The 20,763-nt window shown below is 50.3% G+C and overlaps 1 pseudogene across 1 annotated transcript in view; it reads left to right on the forward strand.

The window, feature by feature from the left end:
- LOC146062463 (calpain-8-like) overlaps positions 1 to 20,763 on the forward strand; it is a 61,800-nt pseudogene that overhangs the window by 12,666 nt on the left and 28,371 nt on the right. Inside the window, exons 2-6 of the transcript XR_014471331.1 lie at positions 11,021 to 11,090; positions 16,309 to 16,427; positions 16,922 to 17,055; positions 17,789 to 17,957; positions 20,565 to 20,648. The product of XR_014471331.1 is annotated as a calpain-8-like (transcript). The remainder of the gene's footprint in view (positions 1 to 11,020; positions 11,091 to 16,308; positions 16,428 to 16,921; positions 17,056 to 17,788; positions 17,958 to 20,564; positions 20,649 to 20,763) is intronic.

Genomic DNA, 20,763 nt, shown 5'->3' on the forward strand with positions numbered 1-20,763 from the left:
ACTTATGTTAATCTCCAGTCTTGAGGCAGGGATGGGGCATTCCTTAGGGCTTTATAGATACCACAGTGTTGTCTCTGACCGTTGGTGCAATTCCTCTTACACGGTCATATCCAAGAACAATCGGTTGGTGTCTGTATTGTCGCCAAATGGTGTCCTCTCTGACCTCTCTACGCGTTTCTCCGCCTCGAAAAACGTATCAGCGGCTTCCTCAGGAGTGGTGTGAATTGTTATTTTTAATAAATGTATATATTATTCAACACAGCGCTGTACCATATTTATTTTTTCTTTTGCTTGGTCCATTTTAAGGGGTTTGGTAATTTCCCCTTTTGGTGCAGCTGCAGTGTAGAATATTTTAATCAGCGCTCACTATCAATTGTATCTTTCTATTCCAGGAGGGACAACATGTTCTGCTCCTGGACATACTACCAGTGGCAGTTGCAGAGGTGGGACTACACACCACTGTCCAAATTTAAATAGGGGAGCCACACCTGCCAGTGAGGCCCAGACTGTGGTGTTAGGGGTGGCAATTGGTGGGGCTCCCCTATCTGAATTTTGGACTGCGCTGCAGCCCTGCAAGTCTGCAACTGCCACTGGCATGGAAGCCCAGGAACAGACTATCTTGTTCCTCCTGGAATGGGTCATGTTGGGAGGTATGCCATTGCAATCGTGTCATCATGCCTTGCCCCCTGAATTGCAATGCCGGTATTTCAGGCATTGCACAGAGGGGGCGGGGCCACAATGACACAATTCATGTCATCAGGTCCCCGCGGACCCCCCTTAGAGTAGGAATTGCGGAGGGCTGGTGGACTTACCCAGACTGGCCGGGAGGAGGACTGCATTTCCGGGAGCCTCCTGGGCATTCTGGGAGGGTAGGCAACCCTGGTTGGGAGGTATGCTTTATCTTTCTCAAAGCTTCACTAAATCTCCCTCCCTGGGAGTGATGAACCTACCTACCGGAATTTTGCTTCCTCTCCCCCCAAGACACTCATACTGTAGTCGCTACACATACTGTACTTCCTAATACAGACAGCACTCTCTAACACTACCAGGGGCAGATTGGCCCACCGGGAAACCGGGTCATTTCCCAGTGGGCCGGTACTGATTAGGGCGCTTTTTCCCTGTCTGGGCTGCCGCTTTTCCCTGTCTGCCCACAGTCAATATGGCCTCCGGTTGCTTTCGGGTGACGTCACCCGGTATTATTTACAGTGTTACTAGAGCCGCTTTCGGGACTGAGCAGCCTCCAGCCTGTGCGGCCGCAAGCAGCGTGGCAGCTTGGTAAGTGGCGCCCACCCCGGGAGCCGGATCCCCTGTCATTAGCGTGAGCATCCCCCCCAGGCCGGTCATTAGCGTTAGCCCCCAACCCATGGCCGGTCATTAGCACACCCCCCCCCCCCCAGGCGGTCATTAGCGTTAGCACCCCCAACCCCCCCCCCCCCCCCCCTGGGCTGCTTGAGGATTTTTCCCGGGCCAGATTGTGTTGCCAATCCGCCCCTGAACACTACCATCTACTCAGGCTCCTCATCAAGCCCCACAGAAAATGCCCCCATTCGTGTCTCTTCGGGGCTTAAATAATACAATACTTAGAGGAGGGGGCTGCGGGGGGAGCCAGTTGAATGTGGGACACTTGCCCATCCTTCCAGGGGGGCCAGGAGGGGACACGATTTTTGGAAGCTTCCCGGCCAATCCGAGAGGGTAAGCTACCCTGCTACATTCTGCAAGAGTTACCAGGAGAGGGACTCATAAGGGTAACTTTACTATGATGCCAATAGTTGCCCATAGCAACCATACCGATTCTATTTCTTATTTATTTAGCCGTCTAGAAGGAAAGGTCAATATGAATTTCTCGCGTTTTTTGGTGTCTATGTCAACATAGACCTGTAATTAGTGTAACTTCACTCGCCATGCTTCGGGCACGGCGCCTCGCTCCGCTTCCCTCTGCACTTTCCTATTCTCAGTTGTAGTCCAGGTGGATCGTAAAATATAAAGTCATATGAAAGAGAATAAATAGTGAAAAACTCACGTCGACCTTTTCATATGTTGACCATGTGTCATTGCCAATCTAGGTCATATCAATTATCAACATTTTGCCTGTCGACCTATAGTGGTTGACCTGTTGACTATTGACCTAGATGCTGTCATCCTAACAACCGGAACCACTGTTGAACATACTGTGCTTTCAATTTGGTTGAGCAACTGCAATGTCTGGAGGCGGGGAAGGTGGTGTGTGTGTGTGTGTGTGTGTGTGTGTGTCTGTGTGTGTGTGGTGGGGGGCTCTGGGCCTTATTCTCTAGAAGTAGCAGTGCTTCCATCACTGGCTGATTCCAAGGAATTTCTAATAATTTTTCTTTAACCTGTCGGTGCTTCGCAGACTGCGTGCTTGCAATTGCCGTTCGCACGGGTGCGTGCGAATGTGCATGCGAATGAGGGGCAGCACGGATGGTGTAATGGTTAGCATTACTGCCTCACAGCGCTGAGGTCATGGGTTCGATCCCCACCATTGCTCTAACTGTTTGTATATTCTCCCCGTACCTGCGTGGGTTTGCTCCGGGTACTCCGGTTTCCTCCCACAATTCAAAAATATACTGGTACTGTAGGTTAATTGGCTTCCAACAAAATTAACCCTAGACTGTATGTGTCTGTGTGTTCATGTGGTAGGGAATATAGATTGTAAGCTCCACTGGGCAGGGACTGATGTGAATGTTCAAATATTCTCTGTAAAGCGCTGCGGAATCTGTGTGCGCTATATAAGAAACTGTTAATAAATAAATCAACCAGAATAAGCTTCTTAGACTATACACTCTCTTAAATGTATTACTTGTGTTTTATGCTAATGTGACATAATATAGTTATATGTACAGTCTATGAATTGGTCCTTGCATATAGTACGCTGGATGTGCTCTGTTATATTCTCTACACTTCCGGATCCAAAACATTAATTATAATTAATTATACATGTACAGTATGTACGGTGCTGCACAATCTAGGTGTGGCTGGTAATAATAGCCTATCTGTGCTGGGAGTGATTGGGAAAGTGGGGTTTATAGGCCATTTATACCATAGCTCCCAACTGTCCCGACTACAGCAGGACTGTCCTGCTACTTGCAGACTGTCCCGCTGTCCCTTCTGCGAGTCGCAGTGTCCAGCGGGCGATGAGGCAGGGTGGGGGAGCTGGCAATCACCGCTGGTGATCTCTCTGAAGTTAGTGCGGAGAGGGAGCTGGGGGCAAGCCCCCAAATTAAGAAAAATGGACTTTGAGGTACTCAGCCCTGCCCTCTCTGACTGCAACCCCACCGCTTAGTTGACACTTGATGAACTTTCAAAGATGGGAGCAGATGGTTAAACTTTGGGAGTCCCCTGACAGAGGCAGCACACTACCATCTACATAGGCTTCTCCCTGCAGGGAGAGTTTTTTAAAATTATTTTTTGTCTATGCCAACACGGACCCGCAATTAGTGTAACACTATTCACTCACCATGCTCCAGGCATGGTGCCGCACTCCGCTTCACGCGGCACACTTTACCGTTCTCTTTTGTAGTACAAGTGGATCATAACGTATGAACAAGTCATCTGAAAGAAAAAAAATAGAAAAACTCATGTCGACCTTTTCATATGTCGACCTTGTGTTAGTTCAGATGTAGTGTGATCTATCAACCTTTTGCCTGTCGACCTATTGACCTAGACGCTGTCATCCTAAGAACCGGAACCACTGTTCAGCATACTGTACTTTGGTTGAGCAACTGCAATGTCTGGAGGCGGGGAAGGTGGTGTGGGTGTGTGTGGGGGTGTGTGGTGGGGGGTCTGGGCCTTATTCTCTAGAAGTGCTTCCATCACTGGCTGATTCCAAGGAATTTCTAATAACCTTTCGTTAACCCGTCGGCTATATTACACGGAACCCTGTTTCTCCCGTACTGATGACAGGAGCCTTCCAGCTGCAGATGGAGGGGAGGGAAGAGGGTGTTGGAGCTGGAATTGCAGCATTATGGTATCTGCAGAGTAGAGGGGCTTCCATAATGCCATTCGCAGCTGGCGTTATTATTGCCAGGTTCTCCTACAATAGTTTTTCACAATTTGTGGTTAGGAAATGTAATCAGACCACAATTCCCTTTACAAGTATAAGAAATGCTATCAGCTTTCTATAATGTCTTGGAGGAGAATTATGAGACTCCTTCAATTGCCCTTTAGTACATTTAGGTAATACAAAAATAATGTTGAAGGGGTGTGAAAATACCAATTTTCTAATTATTTTATTAATAAAAAATATTAATAAACATGCCCAATAATCAGATGGTGCCTAACATCTTTAATACTAACACACTGGGTGGTATTCAATTGGTATATCGCACCTTTCTCTCATCTAAAATTGGCGGGAGATTGTAGTAGGGTGATATGTGCAAAGAATAGATCAATTGAATATCCCGTTTAATTATGGTCAGGTTTAGCCCATACACAATGACGTATTAAGGTTGCCTCTCCGGGAGAAGCCTCATGGTTTTGTCCATTAGAGAAAGATTTTGCTTTTCAGATCCTTACTGGATAACCCAGGGGGAGCAAGGGCTATCCCATCTGCTCTTACCCCATAGCACCAGCCAGGGTGACTGATGTGTGGGGGGAGCGAGGGCTAGCCCATCTACTCCTACCCCATAGCACCAGCCAGGGTGACTGATGTGTGGGGGGAGCGAGGACTATCCCATCTGCTCTTACCCCATAGCACCAGTCGGGGTGACTGGTGTGTGTGGGGAGTGAGGGCTATCCCATTTGCTCCTACCCCATAGCACCAGCCAGGGTGACTGATGTGTGGGGGGAGCGAGGACTATCCCATCTGCTCTTACCCCATAGCACCAGTCAGGGTGACGGATGTGTGTGGGGAGCGAGGGCTATCCCATATGCTCCTAACCCATAGCACCAGCCAGGGTGACTGATGTGTTGGGGGATTGAAGGCTATCCCATCTGCTCCTACCCCATAGCACCAGCCAGGGTGACTGATGTGTGTGGGGAGCGAGGGCTATCCCATCTGCTCCTACCCCATAGCACCAGCCAGGGTGACTGATGTGTGAGGGGAGCGAGGGGTATCCCATCTGCTCCTACCCCATAGCACCAGCCAGGCTGACTGATGTGTGTGGGGAGCGAGGGCTATCCCATCTGCTCCTACCCCATAGCACCAGCCAGGGTGACTGATGTGTGTGGGGAGCGAGGGCTATCCCATCTGCTCCTACCCCATAGCACCAGCCAGGGTGACTGATGTGTGGGGAGCGAGGGCTATCCCATCTGCTCCTACCCCATAGCACCAGCCTGCACTGGATGTCTGGAGGCAGGGAAGGTGGTGGGTCTGGGCCTTATTCTCTAGAAGTGCTTCCATCACTGGCTGATTCCAAGGAATTTCTAATAACCTTTCGTTAACCCGTCGGCTATACTACACGGAACCCTGTTTCTCCCGTACTGATGACAGGAGCCTTCCAGCTGCAGATGGAGGGGAGGGAAGAGGGTGTTGGAGCTGGAATTGCAGCATTATGGTATCTGCAGAGTAGAGGGGCTTCCATAATGCCATTCGCAGCTGGCATTATTATTGCCAGGTTCTCCTACAATAGTTTTTCACAATTTGTGGTTAGGAAATGTAATCAGACCACAATTCCCTTTACAAGTATAAGAAATGCTATCAGCTTTCTATAATGTCTTGGAGGAGAATTATGAGACTCCTTCAATTGCCCTTTAGTACATTTAGGTAATACAAAAATAATGTTGAAGGGGTGTGAAAATACCAATTTTCTAATTATTTTATTAATAAAAAATATGGTACTCTTTACCTAGCACGGCGCCCACGATCTCCATCGCGGGCGTCGCGGGTAAAGAAATCGCGGGGATCGCGGGCATCGCGGTCAGTACATTAACGGCCGCGACGCGATGCCCGCGATCCCCGCGATTTCCCATAGGGTTCAATGTTAAATTTAGTGCTGCCCGCGATTTCACATTCAATGCTTCAATGGCCGCGATTTGGCCATAGGAATCAATGTTAAATGGGCCACAGAGCCCAAATAGGCACAATTAACACTTAAATGTCCCCCAAAATTTGTAACGCCACCCCACGATCCACGCCCAAATAGGCACAATTAACACTTAAATGTCCCCCAAAATTTGTAACGCCACCCCACGATCCACGCCAACCCGAAGCGTGGCGAGCGCAGCGAGCCCGCGAGGGGCGGCGGTACGCGTCCTCCGACCTTTTCATACCCCCACTATCCACGTCGGCGTGGAGTTGAGAATAGAATAGTGTGGCGAGCGCAGCGAGCCACCGAGCCCGAAGCGTGGCGAGCGCAGCGAGCCCCGCGAGGGGACGCGGAAACCTTCACAGGTAAACGTGGCCCTACGCGGGCTTCACAGGTATCCGCGTCCCCTCGCCACGCTTCGGGCTCGGTGGCTCGCTGCGCTCGCCACACTATTCTTTTCTCAACTCCACACCGACGTGGATAGTGGCGGTATGAAAAGGTCGGAGGACGCGTACCGCCGCCCCTCGCGGACTCGCTGCACTCGCCACGCTTCGGGTTGGCGTGGATCGTGGGGTGGCGTTACAAATTTGGGGGGACATTTAAGTGTTAATTGTGCCTATTTGGGCACAATTTAACTATTTGGGCATTTAACATTGATTCCTATGGCCAAATCGCGGCCATTGAAGCATTGAATGTAAAATCGCGGGCAGCACTAAATTTAACATTGAACCCTATGGGAAATCGCGGGGATCGCGGGCATCGCGTCGCGGCCGTTAATGTACCCCAGGGTGACTGATGTGTGGGGGGAGCGAGGACTATCCCATCTGCTCTTACCCCATAGCACCAGTCGGGGTGACTGGTGTGTGTGGGGAGCGAGGGCTATCCCATCTGCTCTTACCCCATAGCACCAGTCGGGGTGACTGATGTGTGTGGGGAGCGAGGGCTATCCCATCTGCTCCTACCCCATAGCACCAGCCAGGGTGACTGATGTGTGGGGGGAGCGAGGGCTATCCTATCTGCTCATACCCCATAGCACCAGCCAGGGTGACTGATGTGTGTGGGGAGCGAGGGCTATCCCATCTGCTCCTACCCCATAGCACCAGCCAGGGTGACTGATGTGTGAGGGGAGCGAGGGGTATCCCATCTGCTCCTACCCCATAGCACCAGCCAGGCTGACTGATGTGTGTGGGGAGCGAGGGCTATCCCATCTGCTCCTACCCCATAGCACCAGCCAGGGTGACTGATGTGTGTGGGGAGCGAGGGCTATCCCATCTGCTCCTACCCCATAGCACCAGCCAGGGTGACTGATGTGTGGGGAGCGAGGGCTATCCCATCTGCTCCTACCCCATAGCACCAGCCTGCACTGGATGTCTGGAGGCAGGGAAGGTGGTGGGTCTGGGCCTTATTCTCTAGAAGTGCTTCCATCACTGGCTGATTCCAAGGAATTTCTAATAACCTTTCGTTAACCCGTCGGCTATACTACACGGAACCCTGTTTCTCCCGTACTGATGACAGGAGCCTTCCAGCTGCAGATGGAGGGGAGGGAAGAGGGTGTTGGAGCTGGAATTGCAGCATTATGGTATCTGCAGAGTAGAGGGGCTTCCATAATGCCATTCGCAGCTGGCATTATTATTGCCAGGTTCTCCTACAATAGTTTTTCACAATTTGTGGTTAGGAAATGTAATCAGACCACAATTCCCTTTACAAGTATAAGAAATGCTATCAGCTTTCTATAATGTCTTGGAGGAGAATTATGAGACTCCTTCAATTGCCCTTTAGTACATTTAGGTAATACAAAAATAATGTTGAAGGGGTGTGAAAATACCAATTTTCTAATTATTTTATTAATAAAAAATATGGTACTCTTTACCTAGCACGGCGCCCATGATCTCCATCGCGGGCGTCGCGGGTAAAGAAATCGCGGGGATCGCGGGCATCGCGGTCAGTACATTAACGGCCGCGACGCGATGCCCGCGATCCCCGCGATTTCCCATAGGGTTCAATGTTAAATTTAGTGCTGCCCGCGATTTCACATTCAATGCTTCAATGGCCGCGATTTGGCCATAGGAATCAATGTTAAATGGGCCACAGAGCCCAAATAGGCACAATTAACACTTAAATGTCCCCCAAAAATTGTAACGCCACCCCACGATCCACGCCCAAATAGGCACAATTAACACTTAAATGTCCCCCAAAATTTGTAACGCCACCCCACGATCCACGCCAACCCGAAGCGTGGCGAGCGCAGCGAGCCCGCGAGGGGCGGCGGTACGCGTCCTCCGACCTTTTCATACCCCCACTATCCACGTCGGCGTGGAGTTGAGAATAGAATAGTGTGGCGAGCGCAGCAAGCCACCGAGCCCGAAGCGTGGCGAGCGCAGCGAGCCCCGCGAGGGGACGCGGAAACCTTCACAGGTAAACGTTGCCCTACGCGGGCTTCACAGGTATCCGCGTCCCCTCGCCACGCTTCGGGCTCGGTGGCTCGCTGCGCTCGCCACACTATTCTTTTCTCAACTCCACACCGACGTGGATAGTGGCGGTATGAAAAGGTCGGAGGACGCGTACCGCCTCCCCTCGCGGACTCGCTGCGCTCGCCACGCTTCGGGTTGGCGTGGATCGTGGGGTGGTGTTACAAATTTGGGGGGACATTTAAGTGTTAATTGTGCCTATTTGGGCACAATTTAACTATTTGGGCATTTAACATTGATTCCTATGGCCAAATCGCGGCCATTGAAGCATTGAATGTAAAATCGCGGGCAGCACTAAATTTAACATTGAACCCTATGGGAAATCGCGGGGATCGCGGGCATCGCGTCGCGGCCGTTAATGTACTGGCCGCGATGCCCGCAATCCCCACGATGGGCGCCCAACTAAGTAAAGAGTACCAAAAATATTAATAAACATGCCCAATAATCAGATGGTGCCTAACATCTTTAATACTAACACACTGGGTGGTATTCAATTGTTATATTGCACCGTTCTCTCATCTAAAATTGGCGGGAGATTGTTGTAGGGTGATATGTGCAAAGAATAAATCAATTGAATATCCCGTTTAATTATGGTCAGGTTAGCCCATACACAATGACGTATTAAAGTTGCCTCTCCGGGAGAAGCCTCATGGTTTTGTCCATTAGAGAAAGATTTTGCTTTTCAGATCCTTACTGGATAACCCAGGGGGAGCGAGGGCTATCCCATCTGCTCTTACCCCATAGCACCAGTCGGGGTGACTGATGTGTGTGGGGAGCGAGGGCTATCCCATCTGCTCTTACCCCATAGCACCAGTCGGGGTGACTGATGTGTGTGGGGAGCGAGGGCTATCCCATCTGCTCCTACCCCATAGTACCAGCCAGGGTGACTGATGTGTGGGGGGAGCGAGGGCTATGCCATCTGCTCTTACCCCATAGCACCAGTCGGGGTGACTGATGTGTGTGGGGAGCGAGGGCTATCCCATCTGCTCGTACCCCATAGCACCAGTCGGGGTGACTGATGTGTGTGGGGAGCGAGGGCTATCCCATCTGCTCCTACCCCATAGCACCAGCCAGGGTGACTGATGTGTGTGGGGAGCGAGGGCTATCCCATCTGCTCCTACCCCATAGCACCAGCCAGGGTGACTGATGTGTGGGGGGAGCGAGGGCTAGCCCATCTGCTCCTACCCCATAGCACCAGCCAGGGTGACTGATGTGTGGGGGGAGCGAGGACTATCCCATCTGCTCTTACCCCATAGCACCAGTCAGGGTGACGGATGTGTGTGGGGAGCGAGGGCTATCCCATATGCTCCTAACCCATAGCACCAGCCAGGGTGACTGATGTGTTGGGGGATTGAAGGCTATCCCATCTGCTCCTACCCCATAGCACCAGCCAGGGTGACTGATGTGTGTGGGGAGCGAGGGCTATCCCATCTGCTCCTACCCCATAGCACCAGCCAGGCTGACTGATGTGTGTGGGGAGCGAGGGCTATCCCATCTGCTCCTACCCCATAGCACCAGCCAGGGTGACTGATGTGTGTGGGGAGCGAGGGCTATCCCATCTGCTCCTACCCCATAGCACCAGCCAGGGTGACTGATGTGTGGGGAGCGAGGGCTATCCCATCTGCTCCTACCCCATAGCACCAGCCAGGGTGACTGATGTGTGGGGGAGCGACCCCATCTGCTCCTTCCCCCCAGAAGCGCCACAGTAGCACAAACTAGTTGCTACCTATGACAGGATCTGAGCAGCGCCTGGGGGTGAAACGTGTGCTGGAGCTGACGTGATGTCTCAGCCCTCGGCAGGACATCCCTGCACCAGTTAAACAAGTTATACAGCCTTCTATTCCCAGAGAACCATATCCTCTCCAACCCTGTATCTATAGCATCCTATATATCAGGGATAAGGAACCTTTGGCCCTCCATGCCCTTTGCAGCATGCCCTGCAACAGTTTCAAATGGCCAAATACCAAAACTATTGTAGGGCATGCTGGGATGTGTAGTTCTAAAACAGCTGGAGGGCCAAAGGTTCCCCATCCCTGCTAGATATAATGATTATTGAATCCACCATTAGTTATTTGGTTATGGTATAGATGGTAGACAATGTCTAGGTTGACAGACACAAGGTTGACCATTAATGACCTAAGAATGGTCGGCAAAATAAAATGTTGCTTATGGCAATCCCGTTAGCGTAGACCGGCATCCCTCCGTCACTTGTCCTCTTCCTCCAGTGGTCGGACTGAATGTCACGCATGACATCATTATGCCCGACGTTATCAGTGACGAATGCTGAGAGAGGTAAATTTGTGTAGGTAGGGGCCCCACTGCATTGGGGGCCTGTAATGCTTTTAAGATGGCCCTGGGCAAAGGTTCCCTGTCTGGGGTCTGGTGTTCCCCCCATCTCAAGGAGCCCCCAAGGTCTGCACTAACCTATTACTGCTCAGCCATTTCTGTGTAGCCCATAGTAACCAATCAGGTTCTAGCTATTATTTTATAGCGTGTACTAGATAAATGCAACCTGGATTCTGATTATCGCTGTAAACTAAGCCGCCATTATATTTTATCATTTATTTACAGGAAATCTGCCCAAACCCTCAGTTCATTGTTGATGGAGTATCGCGTTTCGACATCTGCCAGGGCGCTCTCGGTAAGTACAAAGAGCTCACCAAGAGATTTCAAGTGGTCATTTCAGAAGGACCCCAAAATGATACCCTCCAGTAGTTATATGCTTGCTGTTACACCGTTATTTTTTTTTAAAGTTTGACTAATCTTACAAAAAAAATAACAAGCAGTGTGAGCGGCTTTGTTATGTCGTGGCCCGGGGCAGGCGGCTTGCAGTGTAAACGGCTCTGTTATGTCCTGGCCCGGGCAGGTGGCATGCAGTGTAAGCGACTCGATTATGTCCTGGCCCGGGCAGGCGGCGTGCAGTATGAGGGACACTGTGTTATGTCCTGGCCCGAGCAGGCGGCATGCAGTGTGAGCGGTTCTGTTATGTCCTGGCCCGGGGCAGGCGGCATGCAGTGTAAGCGGCTCTGTTATGTCCTGGCCCGGGCAGGCGGCATGCAGTGTAAGCGACTCGATTATGTCCTGGCCCGGGCAGGCGGCGTGCAGTATGAGGGACACTGTGTTATGTCCTGGCCCGAGCAGGCGGCATGCAGTGTGAGCGGTTCTGTTATGTCCTGGCCCGGGGCAGGCGGCATGCAGTGTAAGCGGCTCTGTTATGTCCTGGCCTGGGCAGGCGGCATGCAGTGTGAGCGGCTCTGTTATGTCCTGGCCTGGGCGGTGGCGTGCAGTATGAGGGACACTGTGTTTTGTCCTGGCCCGGGCAGGCGGCATGCAGTGTGAGCGGCTCTGTTATGTCCTGGCCCGGGCAGGCGGCATGCAGTATGAGGGACACTGTGTTATGTCCTGGCCCGAGCAGGCAGCATGCAGTGTGAGCGGCTCTGTTATGTCCTGGCCCGGGCAGGCGGCGTGCAGTATGAGGGACACTGTGTTATGTCCTGGCCCGAGCAGGCGGCATGCAGTGTGAGCGGCTCTGTTATGTCCTGGCCCGGGCAGGTGGCATGCAGTGTGAGTGGCTCTGTTATGTCGTGGCCCGGGGGCAGGTGGCATGCAGTGTAAGCGGCTCTGTTATGTCCTGGCCTGGGCAGGCGGCATGCAGTGTGAGCGGCTCTGTTATGTCCTGGCCTGGGCGGTGGCGTGCAGTATGAGGGACACTGTGTTATGTCCTGGCCCAGGCAGGCGGCATGCAGTGTGAGCGGCTCTGTTATGTCCTGGCCTGGGCGGTGGCGTGCAGTATGAGGGACACTGTGTTATGACCTGGCCCGGGCAGGCGGCGTGCAGTATGAGTGGCTCTGTTATGTCCTGGCCCGGGCAGGCGGCGTGCAGTGTGAGCGGCTCTGTTATGTCCTGGCCTGGGCGGTGGCGTGCAGTATGAGGGACACTGTGTTATGACCTGGCCCGGGCAGGCGGCGTGCAGTATGAGTGGCTCTGTTATGTCCTGGCCTGGGCGGTGGCGTGCAGTATGAGGGACACTGTGTTATGTCCTGGCCCAGGCAGGCGGCATGCAGTGTGAGCGGCTCTGTTATGTCCTGGCCTGGGCGGTGGCGTGCAGTATGAGGGACACTGTGTTATGACCTGGCCCGGGCAGGCGGCGTGCAGTATGAGTGGCTCTGTTATGTCCTGGCCCGGGCAGGCGGCGTGCAGTGTGAGCGGCTCTGTTATGTCCTGGCCCGGGCAGGCGGCATGCAGTATGAGCGGCTCTGTTATGTCCTGGCCCGGGCAGGCGGCATGCAGTGTGAGCGGCTCTGTTATGTCCTGGCCTGGGCAGGTGGCGTGCAGTATGAGGGACACTGTGTTATGTCTTGGCCCGGGCAGGCGGTGTGCAGTATGAGGGACACAGTGTTATATACTGGTCTGGGCAGGCGGCGTGCAGTATGAGGGACACAGTGTTATATACTGGTCTGGGCAGGCGGCGTGCAGTATGAGGGACACAGTGTTATATCCTGGTCTGGCCAGGCGGCGTGCAGTATGAGGGACACTGTGTTATATCCTGGCCCAGGCAGACCACGTAGCAATTGAGAGAGCAAGGGAAGTGAGGGTGGGATTCCAGACTCAAAGAGGAAGTTGCATCATCTGACTCTTCCTAATATACCCCTGCACAAGCTACCACCCCTTGGCTACCTAATTGGCTGATCCACCAATCAATCACCCACCTAAGCTTTTATGGATAATCTATCTAGCAACAAAACTAAATTCACATGCTCTTAAATGCCCTCATGCCTATGCAGCCCTCGCTTAATTATATCTGCCATCAAATTCTATCTTTCTCTGTATTGGGAAAGGAACCTGCAAAGGGTTAATTAGTCAGATTCTGCAATGGGTATAATAACCTATATATCCCTTCAGGACAGATTATAATATATCCCATATATTCCGGATATTTCACAGAACCACAATGAAACCCACTGTCACATGCAGTACAGCGCATTCTCTTATCTGACACTTGGTGACCAGTTTAGCAACATTTCAATGTTAGTCACAGAACAAACACAGTTACCAAAGGTGGGAATTTCCGCTTGTTTAGTAAAGGAGTATATTTAGGATATAGTTCAACAGATTAGCTCACATTGAGGTCTTAACGGAGATCAGCGACCTAATAATATGCATGCAGTACCACAACGTACATTCTTGTCCAGCGGAAAATAGTAAATATCTTCTCTTTGTCTCAATGGTCCTAGTAAAAGCATGGCTTGGGGTTATCAGGGCCTGACTGAGCGCACTGACGCAGTGGTGGGGATACCAGGTTACAACAGTTTGTCTCAATTTCTTTGGGCAATAATATTTGTAAGTACGGCAGCAAATTAGCATTGCTACGCTGCACAAGGTAAGCCTCACACCAATACTAGGTATGGCCATCGACCATCGATGATTCGAAGTCATCGAGGGTTTATGGCCAATGTGAATACTTTTGTCATCGACGGGGGAGAACCAGACATGCCAGGACATGGAGCATAACTCTGTTCCCAACACCGTAAAGCCCAGCCTCCATATTTTGATTGACCCACAAGCCAATCAGACAAAAATATGGATGACCATCAATATGTGAAAACATTTATGGTCATCCATTGCATAGTTTTAAACTATTGATGGCCAGTTGCACTATTATCATTAATGGCAACAATCGATGGCAATGGTGATGAAGGCCATCCCTAACCAATAACTCTTCAGGAAGGTTTCCTGGCAGATGCTCTTTATGAAGGCTTCCTGGTGGGTGATCTTCAGGAAGGTTACCTGGCATATGCTTTATAGGAAGGTTCCTGGTGGCTGATCTTCAGGAAGGTTTCCTGGCATATCTCTTTAGGAAGGTTTTCTGGTGGTTGGTTTTCAGGAAGATTTCCTCCCATATGCTTTATAGGAAGGTTCCTGGTGGCTATTCTTCAGGAAGGTTTCCTGGCATATCTCTTTAGGAAGGTTTTCTGGTGGATGCTCTTTAGGGAGGTTTCATGGTGGTTGCACTTTAGGAAAGTTTCCTGGTGGTTGCACTTTAGGAAAGTTTCCTGGTGGTTGCACTTTAGGAAGGTTTCCTGGTGGTTGCACTTTAGGAAGGTTTCCTGGTGGTTGCACTTTATGAAGGGTTCCTGGTGGTTGCACTTTAGGAAGGTTTCCTGGTGGTTGCACTTTATGAAGGGTTCCTGGTGGTTGCACTTTAGGAAGGTTTCCTGGCATATCTCTTTAGGAAGGTTTTCTGGTGGATGCTCTTTAGGAAAGTTTCCTGGCAGATGCTCTTTAGGAAGGTTCCTGGTGGATGCTCTTTAGCAATGTTACTGCTGCATGTTCTTGGGAAATCTTTGGAATTTGCTTCTATGGGGGAACACGCTGAACATGGTATAGCTGCAATACTCAGAGATGTAGTAGTTTGATAATGTGCAATATGGTAGATGTATACATTGGCACTGTTTGCACAGTGCATAATAAGCAATAAGGTACAGTGTACAGTGGGCAATATGGTATACACAGGTGTTGTCACTGGTATCATGCAATAATGTGTACAGGTGTGTTGGCATTGTGGGAACACCTCATAGCGTGCAATGAGATACATGCAGCAGATACAATAACCCTGGAGCTGGTAACCAGATAGCGAGTATCAGAGCACACACATGCACCTAGATCATCAATGCAAACAGTTGAAATTTAAACAACCAAATATACTGGTAGGACGGACATGCCAGTAACATTGCTTGTCACCCAATGGGCAGCAGGTGTGATCCTCATTTATGTCCTTTTTATTCCCCTGTCCATTAATAAATGATTATAGGATAATATCCACCGTTATTTTGCACTGCTGGGATCCCTGAAATCATTGGGTTCACACAAAGAAGGGAGCGATATACAGTTACCCACAACCCATTCCTATGTCATCCCAGCTTCCCGAGCCATTACCAGGTGCTCCCGATACCATGGCCTCCCGAGCCTTCATCCGGGGCTTCCGATACTATGGCCTCCTCCCAGTAATACATCAGGGGCTCCCAATACTATGGCCTCCAATTAATACAACAGGGCCTCCTGATACTATGGCCTCCCAGTAATACATCAGGGGCTCCCAATACTATAGCCTCCCAGTAATACACTGGGGTCTCCCGATACTATGGCCTTCCAGTAATACATTGGGGCTCCTGATACTATGGGCTCCCAGTAATGCATCAGGGGCTCCCTATACTATGGCCTCCCAGTAATACACTGGGGTCTCTGATACTATGGCCTCCAAATAATACACCAGGGCCTCCTGATACTATGGCCTCCCAGTAATACACTGGGGTCTCCGATACTATGGCCTCCAAATAATACACCAGGGCCTCCTGATACTATGGCCTGCCAGTAATACACTGGGGTCTTCCGATACTATGGCCTCCAAATAATACACCAGGGCCTCCTGATAATATGGCCTCCCAGTAATACACTGGGGTCTCCCATTACTATGGCCTCCAAATAATACACCAGGGCCTCCTGATACTATGGCCTCCCAGTAATACATCGGGGGCTCCCGATACTATGGCCTCCCATTAATACAACAGGACCTCCCGATACTATGGCCTCTCAGTAATACATCGGGGGCTCCCGATACTATGGCCTCCCATTGGGCTTCCCGATACTATGGCCTCTCAGTAATACACTTTTACAGTACATGGAAGAAGGGGATCACAGAGGACAGAAATCCTGCAACTCGGGAACATGTAACTTATAGCGATTACATTAATATTATAAATAAGATGATCCAGAGAAAAGTGGACGTTTGCTGCTTCCTGACGGATTTCATTTTTTGTTTCTGTGATTCTGGCCACTAATACACTGCTCACGTCACACAGGGGACTGCTGGCTCCTGGCTGCTATTGCATCTCTCACTTTGGACCAGGACATCATGGCCCGAGTTGTCCCACAGGACCAGAGCTTCCAGAGGAACTATGCCGGAATCTTTCACTTCCAGGTAACCGGACAGTCCTGACTTTTAATTCCACTGCTCTCTGATGAAGGCGGGGCAGGCAGCTGATGTCATGTGACCTCAGCCACCCGCCCTGCCCCAACACCACGCCTCCGTTTCCAGGGGAATGGCCAGCGTTTTCATTGGGATGCACATAAAGCGCTGAGCTTTTCCTTCCAGCAGCCTCCTGCCCACCCCCCTCCCTCCCATACCTGTGCACAGGGTGTCTGCACATGCTCAGATCCCCCCATCATCGGAACGGGGCCGAATTCCTGGGGGCTGGGGTGGGAGATGGTTATCGGTGGGGAGGAGGAGAGGCCATGTAAGAAAGGCATCTGACCCTTTCTTATCCAATCTGCCCCCATTGCCTTGTGTAAATGGCATGTACTCACTAGGAGAATATCATCCTATGTACCTGGTCACTTTCCCTGCGAGGCCATTGGCTGGACTCTGTAATGTGTCGCCACCATAACGTGAAATAAAACCCATTCTCTCTGCAGTTCTGGCAGTTCGGTGAGTGGGTGGACGTTGTTGTGGACGACCGGCTGCCCACCAAAGATGGAAAGCTGGTGTTCGTGCACTCGGCATCGGGTGATGAGTTCTGGAGCGCGCTGCTGGAGAAGGCCTATGCCAAGTAAGTTCCACTTAACGCCATGCCCGTAGAAAGGACGCTGCTCCATCCTGCTCAGGCCGGCACGCCATGCGAGGATCAGTCACCACTTACCGGGCAGATATTAATAAAATAAAAAACGTATCTAACTAATGCAGTATAATAAATATATGCTTATTGGGTGCCCAGGGGGCGTGGCTAGCAGACTCCTGTAGTGTCATCCCCCACCTATGTCGCTATAGCAGTTGACCTCCCCTGTAACCTATCCCCCATACTGTATGTTGATACATATTGCCCATAGCAACCAATCAGATTCTATAATTTTCTAGGATGCGATAGAGAAAACCTAAACAGAATCTGGTTGCTATGGGCAACATCACCTCTTCTCATTTTTAGAAACTTTAGTAACATTACCCGGAGGGGCCCAGACTGGAAATCAGTCTCGGGCCCCAAAATTCCTAGTGGCAGCTCTGTTCACCCAAGTGTACTCCAACCTTTGCTGTGCAATAAATCAATCAAGGGCCAGCACTTTTTTTACTGTTGCGAGTGGAGATTTTTAGATGGTAACTAATGGAGAGTAACTTAGTGACATCTAGAGGTCAAATGTAGGTACTGCACATAATCCTAATAATAATGAACTTTTACTTCAAGAAACTGCTTATTTATCTCTGCATAACCTTTCGGATGATAACTTCTCCTGGAATAAGTGTCCTCCGCTTTCCGGCAGCGCAGTGATATACAATATTTGTATTGATAGGCTGAATGGATCCTATGAAGCACTAACTGGAGGGAGCACAATTGAGGGATTTGAGGACTTCAGCGGCGGGATCTCGGAGCTGTATGAGCTGGATAAGGCCCCGGCTGATCTCTTCCAGATTATGCAGAAAGCGCTGAAGGCAGAGTCGCTGCTCGGATGCTCCATCGATGTAAGATTTTATCTCAGGGTTGCCGACTTTTTGTGTCTCCTCTCCGGGAGAAGCCCAGATAGGAGACTTCCAGCTGCAGTTCGGGGGGCGGGGCTTGAGCGTTACATCATTAATCTCCGCCCCCTGGATGGAAAAAATCCCAATTCACAGATCTCCGTGGAGGGGGGCGGGGCTAAAATGACGCGATTGTGGACATTTTAGCCCCGCTCTGAGACCACCCGACCTGCGGATTGCCGCATTTAAATCTAAACTGGTATGGGGGAAGACGCCGCAATCAGGGGGTGGTGTGGGGTGCCCCGGAATCCGGGAGGGTTGCCCACCTTTCCGGGGGGCCGGGAAGAGGACCCGATTTTCGGGATCCTCCCGGCCATTCTGGGAGGGTCGGCAACCCTGTTTTATCTACAGTGTGATCTGTTACATCTGCCGCAGATTGTGTGGACATACTGACCAATTCCTACACCCTGGCCCTTATTCAGATCTGATCGCAGTACAAATTTGCTCTCAAAATGGGCAAAACCATGTGCACTGCAGGTGGGGCAGATGTAACATGTGCAGAGAGAGTTAGATTTGTGTGAGTTATTTTGTTTCTGTGCAGGGTAAATACTGGCTGCATTATTTTTACACTGCAATTTAGATTTAAGTTTCAACACACCCCACCCAAATTTAACTCTCTCTGCACATGTTACATCTGCCCCACCTGCAGTGCAGATGGTTTAGCCCATTTTGAGAACAAATTTGTCCTGTGATCAGATCTGAATAAGGGCCTATGTCACAAGCAGGGATTATGTAGACATCGTACTTAGAGGAATGTCAAATACATTATACTAAATTGCAGGGCAATTTATGTTGGTATTTATTCCTCACTTCATAGCATAGCTGCCTACCCTCCTGCATTCTGCAGGAGACTCCCTGAAATAGAAGCAATCTCCCTCATTAGTCTAGCAATCTCCCTCATGTCACCTAGCCCACATTACACTGTTACATTTTTTAGGGAAAAAAGGAAAAAGAGACAGATACATTTACATTGAATCATCTGCACCATTTCCCAGCACTTTACCAAGTACAGTAGCTCTTACTAACTGCTTTGGGGCTGATCTACATTTGGATATAGGTCATTTTAAAGGATTCCTCTCAGATGTAACTGTATACATTAATGCTTCTAGGTTCCACTTTCACAATCTCTCCATATATGGAACTAGACACGCCCTTTGGGAGGAGCATGACACGCCCCCTCAGTGGGGCGCTTTGCTAAATTCTATTACCAACTATAATCTCCCTGAAACCAGTTTTCAAAAGTAGGCAAGTATGCTTCATAGCATAGGGGACACAGGGTTAGAGGCTGGATGGTAGGCACCATACAATTAACCTCTTGACTCTAGGCTCCTCCCCCTCCCCAGGAGGAAGGAGCCGGAGCTGAAGCTGAGCTCATCGCTAGCTCAGCTCATCACAGCGGCGCTGCCCGGCAACAAGAAGGGGGAGACATTGGCAATCCAGGAAATTTTCCGGGAAAGCCCGTGTTACCACTGAAGCATCACCCGGAATATTTCTGGCATTGCCAGTGAAGGGGTTAATTGCAAATTTATTCTTCTAAATCGGTCATAAACCATCAAAGATTTTGAATCATCGATGGTCAATGGCCATCCCTACTTTCACTCTTGACTACCCTTTGTCTGTCACTGTGGTTTTGTCACCCCCCTTGCCCCACTTAGTTGCTACTACAGTGCGGCTGTTACATACATTGCTCTACCCCCACTATTTGCACCTTTTGTTATATTTCATGAGTATGGCATTTGCCTGGGACTTAACATGCCTTCCAATATCAAAAACCATAAGGAGGTGGGAGCTCCTGTGCAGCTTGTTCACAGGATCAGGTGCAGGACTGCCTCTGCATCCGATGCTACAGGGACACACAGCAGGAGGTCCCCATGGCAGGGTCCAGCCAGGAACCAGCGTAGGCGACCTCTGTAATGCAGGGCATGGTCATAGCACAACTAGTGGATTGCCTTACTGCCACTGTACCTGCGCAGTCTACCTCCGCAACCCAGCCTGCTGCACCTGCTACCACCCACATTGGAACATGGAAGGGTAAGTGCTTATAGCAGGTGTTACAAAGGAAGGGTTCAAAAAAGGGTGCGCCGGGGAGTGGTGGTTCCACCTCTCACTCCATTTGCGCCTCTAAGTCGGATTCATACTCAGGAGGACACTGGATCCAGTTCCTCTGATATGAGCGTCTCCTCTCTGGGCTTTCACCAGAGAGGAGGAATAAAATATCGGCAAGTGGGGTTTAACCTGTTTTCTGGGAAAGTCCACAATGGTTACAAGCAAAACTGTTTTTTATTCTTTAAATTTTTGCTAAACGTGAGTCACTGACCGCGGGTAATCTACAATGTCGGCCCAGGCAGATGCTGCTGGACATATATATGATGTTTCTTGAGAAATTGTCATGAGGGAAACTCCCGAAACTAATCCCAAAAAAGGTTAAAGTCCGTAGACCATCTTATTTGTCTTTAAGTTTACCTACAATACATAGAATTTTAGCATTTATTTTCCATATGGTTTATTCATCTTATTTCCATTGTTTTGTTACAATCGACATCTGCTTTTTAGATCACGAATGCCTACGACACGGAAGCCATCACAAGCCGGAAGCTGGTGAAGGGACACGCGTACTCCGTCACTGGAGCAGAGGAGGTACTGATGCCAACGATTTATCATTCGCATCTTCCTTACGCCGGGGACTCTTGCTGTGAACTTTGTTTTTTTGCACTATGGGGATAATTCAGGTCAGAGGGGCAGATTTATTGAG

Source organism: Crinia signifera, chromosome 3 (assembly GCF_055691185.1).
Source record: "Crinia signifera chromosome 3, ASM5569118v1, whole genome shotgun sequence".
NCBI classification, from domain to species: Eukaryota; Metazoa; Chordata; class Amphibia; order Anura; family Myobatrachidae; genus Crinia; species Crinia signifera.